A 5,158-nucleotide genomic window follows, 5' to 3' on the forward strand; every position below is an offset into this window, starting at 1 on the left:
CTCACCATGAAGGCACCCGGAGCAGAGCTACAAATCTAGTATAGCTGCCAAACTGGCTTCTGAAGGCCTAGCGTTCCGTCTCTGATGTCTTGTGAAAATGGCTCGTAGCGTTCTGGAGGTCAGAATGATGTCTCTCAACATGGGAATGAAAGGAGAGAGAAAGGTTTTCTATTCTCCTCAAATAGCAGTGTGGTCTTCCAGAATATTCCTGTGGCAGCTGTGGGGATGTGATGTTTTGCTGCTGGTACTGTGTCACTCCATTCAGGATAATAGAGGTAGAAAATCACATGTGTTCTATTTAAAAAATATATATATTAATAACAGATTGGTTGAAATATTTTGCAACTCCCCAAAATTATTTTTTTACAATAGAAAACAAAATGTTGCATTGTCGTAAATATGGTAATCACTTAATGCTCTCTCACATGTTCTCACTAAAACAACATCTCCTGTGTATTTAAAAGGGTAATAGTTGGCCTATATATTTTTAATAATACTTGGCCTATTTTTTTCAAAGTGCACAACACTGACAACTGTCTTGGCTCCTTTTATATTTCTAAGCAACAACCTCTCTCTCTCTTTCTTCTGTCTGTCTGTCTGTCTGTCTGTCTGTCTGTCTGTCTGTCTGTCTGTCTGTCTGTCTGTCTGTCTGTCTGTCTGTCTGTCTGTCTGTCTGTCTGTCTGTCTGTCTGTCTGTCTGTCTGTCTGTCTCTGTCTCTCTCCCTCTCCCTCTCTCTGTCTGTCTCTCTCTCTCTCTCCCTCTCTCTCCCTCTCTCTCTCTCTCTCTCTCTCTCTCTCTCTCTCTCTCTCCCCCTCCCCCTCTCTCTCTCTCTCTCTCTCTCTCTCTCTCTCTCTCTCTCTCTCTCTCTCTCTCTCTCTCTCTCCTCCCCCCCCCCCCTCTCTCTCTCTCTCTCTCTCTCTCTCTCTCTCTCTCTCTCTCTCTCTCTCTCTCTCTCTCTCTCTCTCTCCCCCCCTCTCTCTCTCTCTCTCTCTCTCTCTCTCTCTCTCTCTCTCTCTCTCTCTCTCTCTCTCTCTCTCTCTCTCTCTCTCTCTCCCTCTCTCTCCCCCCTCTCTCTCCCCCTCTCTCGCCCCCTCTCTCTCTCTCTCTCTCTCTCTCCCCTCTCTCTCTCTCTCTCTCTCTCTCTCTCTCTCTCTCTCTCTCTCTCTCTCTCTCTCTCTCTCTCTCCCCCTCTCTCCCCCTCTCTCTCCCCTCTCTCCCCCCCCCTCTCTCTCTCTCTCTCTCTCTCCCCTCTCTCTCTCTCTCTCTCTCTCTCTCTCCCTCTCTCTCTCTCTCTCTCTCTCTCTCTCTCTCTCTCTCTCTCTCTCCCCCCCTCTCTCTCTCCCCCCCCCCCCCCACCCTCTGGGTGCTCCATTGTTTCCCCAGACGTTGGAAAACTATTCCTTTCAAAAAAGGCTTGAAGGAAAACAGGTGGCAAAGTGTTGTTCTGCAGAGCAGTGAATGAACCAGGGGCCGTTCCTCTACATCTGATACACGGCCATATTGAGAGGAAACATGGAAATTAATAGCTTTCTTGTATTAACACACTTTTGACATTCTAATACTAATGTTCTACTTTTTCTTGTTTATTTTTAAATGCCAACAGGACAAAAAAACAGGACAAAAAAATGTGACGAAGCTGGATTTACAAACGTTACTTATTCTGCCTGAAATCAGCATCATCTCCAAAGAGTTTCAGGAAGTACATTACATGCTATGTTTATTATGGTTACGTGTTCAAATTTCCTTTCCAAGATTGGACAATAAACCACTGTAGCAAAAAATAAAATAAAATGCTGTACCTACCAAGTACCCCGTCCACAGGCTCACTCTCTCAACACGTCCCCAAGGCTGCAAAAGTTATCACTGATTTAATCAACACAGCATTTTAAAAAACAGTGTTTGTGTGACTCCACTGGGTACTTAATAGTCAGAACACCGCCCCCCTCCCCCATCTTCCCCTCCCCCACCCCACCCCCATTCTCCACCCCCCTCCCCCATTCTACACCCTGACCCCCTCCCCCATCCCCCCTCCCCCATCTTCCACCCCTCCCCCATCTTCCAAACCCCCATCTTCAACCCCTCCCCCATCTTCCACCCCCCTCCCCTATCCTGCACCCCCTCCCCCATCCTCCAACCCCCATCTTCCACCCCCTCCCCCATCTTCCACCCCCTCCCCTATCCTGCACCCTCAGGGAAATTGCAGCAACTGGCGTACTGTAGTAGCAAAGCGAGAGAGTGAATTCATTTATGGTGCTGAAATGGTCCCACAGTGCTACCTAGGGATGAAGACAGAATCCCTTTCATCTCTGAGCTCCGTGGAAACGGATAAAAACTGTCAACATTCTCAGGAGATGATGGTGTGACTAGATCATGTGACTAGACCTCGTAGAACTCCCCATACGAACTAAAGTACATGAATAAAAAATGCTGAGAGTCAGCAAATTTATGCCGGTCTATAATATTATTACCATGCTGCAAACGGCCAAGCACAAATACTCTCATATATATATATATTTATATATTTATATATAGGGCAGGCTAATACAGTCAGTTTTTTCTACAGGCATCATTTTACATTTTACAATTCAACATTTTATTAATTTATTAATTTAGCAGGCACTCTTATCCAAAGCGACTTACAATTAGTGTATTCATCTACAGATAGCTAGGTGGGACAACCTCATATCATAGTCAGTACATTCATCTACAGATAGCTAGGTGGGACAAACTCATATCACAGTCAGTACATTCATCTACAGATAGCTAGGTGGGACAACCTCATATCACAGTCAGTACATTCATCTACAGATAGCTAGGTGGGACAACCTCATATCACAGTCAGTACATTCATCTACAGATAGCTAGGTGGGACAACCTCATATCACAGTCAGTACATTCATCTACAGATAGCTAGGTGGGACAACCTCATATCATAGTCAGTACATTCATCTACAGATAGCTAGGTGGGACAACCACATATCACAGTCATAGTCAGTACATTCATCTACAGATAGCTAGGTGGGACAACCTCATATCACAGTCAGTACATTCATCTACAGATAGCTAGGTGGGACAACCTCATATCACAGTCAGTACATTCATCTACAGATAGCTAGGTGGGACAAACTCATATCACAGTCATAGTCAGTACATTCATCTACAGATAGCTAGGTGGGACAACCTCATATCACAGTCAGTACATTCATCTACAGATAGCTAGGTGGGACAAACTCATATCACAGTCATAGTCAGTACATTCATCTACAGATAGCTAGGTGGGACAACCTCATATCACAGTCATAGTCAGTACACTTGTCCTGAATAAAATAGCAAAATCAAACAGCAAAATCAGAGCTAGAAAGTGTTTTAGGAACCTTTTATGAATCTAATTTTTTAGGGGGTGAGGGGAGGGTGGGGGGTGAGAATGTATAAGGGGAGGGGGGTTCAGATGTTTTCAGGTGATGGACAGGGACTCTTCTATCCTGGTTTCAGGGGGAAGCTGGTTCCATCATTTGGATGCCAGGACAGAAAAGAGCTTGGCCCTCCCACCCCTACAGAGCTTGGCCCTCCCACCCCTACAGAGCTTGACCCTCCCACCCCTACAGAGCTTGGCCCTCCCACTCCTACAGAGCTTGGCCCTCCCACCCCTACAGATCTTGGCCCTCCCACCCCTACAGAGCTTGGTCCTCCCACTCCTACAGAGCTTGGCCCTCCCACCCCTACAGAGCTTGGTCCTCCCACCCCTACAGAGCTTGGCCCTCCCACTCCTACAGAGCTTGCCCCTCCCACCCCTACAGAGCTTGGCCCTCCCACCCCTACAGAGCTTGCCCCTCCCACCCATACAGAGCTTGGCCCTCCCACCCCTACAGAGCATTGACCCTCCCACCCCTACAGAGCTTGGCCCTCCCACCCCTACAGAGCTTGGACCTCCCACCCCTACAGAGCTTGACCCTCCCACCCCTACAGAGCTTGGTCCTCCCACCCCTACAGAGCTTGGTCCTCCTATACAACCCTGTAGTCCCATATCTATATTCCTCCTGTACAACCCTGTAGTCCCAAATCTATATTCCTCCTGTACAACCCTGTAGTCCCAAATCTATATTCCTCCTGTACAACCCTGTAGTCCCATATCTATATTCCTCCTGTACAACCCTGTAGTCCCATATCTATATTCCTCCTGTACAACCCTGTAGTCCCATATCTATATTCCTCCTATACAACCCCGTAGTCCCATATCTATATTCCTCCTATATACAACCCTGTAGTCCCATATCTATATTCCTCCTATATACAACCCTGTAGTCCCATATCTATATTCCTCCTATACAACCCTGTAGTCCCACGACATCTGAGATTTACATGGTTTGATATTGTCGATCGGTCTACCATTGGTTAGGATTAACAAATTAGGGTTAACAAATTAGGGTTAGGATTAACAGGTTAGGGTTAGGGTTAGGATTAACAGGTTAGGATTAACAGGGTTAGGATTAACAGGTTAGGGTTAGGATTAACAGGTTAGGGTTAGGATTTAGGTTAGGGTTAGGATTAACAGGTTAGGGTTAGGATTAACAGGTTAGGGTTAGGATTAACAGGTTAGGGTTAGGATTAACAGGTTAGGGTTAGGATTAACAGGTTAGGGTTAGGGTTAGGATTAACAGGTTAGGGTTAGGATTAACAGGTTAGGGTTAGGATTAACAGGTTAGGGTTAGGATTAACAGGTTAGGGTTAGGATTAACAGGTTAGGGTTAGGATTAACAGGTTAGGGTTAGGATTATAGGGTTAGATTAGTCTACCAGGTTGGTTAGGATTAACAGGTTAGGGTTAGGATTAGTATAAGGTTAGGTTAGGATTAACAGGTTGGTTAGGATTAACAGGTTACCATTGGTTAGGTTAGGGTTAGGATTAACAGGTTAGGGTTAGTATAATAGACCAGTCTACCATTGGTTAGGATTAAGGTTAGGTTAGGGTTAGGATTAACAGGTTAGGGTTAGTATTAACAGGTTAGGGTTGGTTAGGATTAACAGGTTAGGGTTAGTATAATAGACCAGTCTACCATTAACAGGTTATGGTTAGGGTTAGTATTAACAGGTTAGGGTTAGTATTAACAGGTTAGGGTTAGTATAATAGATCAGTCTACCATTGGTTAGTATTAACAGG

This window comes from Oncorhynchus gorbuscha, unplaced genomic scaffold (genome assembly GCF_021184085.1).
Source record: "Oncorhynchus gorbuscha isolate QuinsamMale2020 ecotype Even-year unplaced genomic scaffold, OgorEven_v1.0 Un_scaffold_1630, whole genome shotgun sequence".
NCBI classification, from domain to species: Eukaryota; Metazoa; Chordata; class Actinopteri; order Salmoniformes; family Salmonidae; genus Oncorhynchus; species Oncorhynchus gorbuscha.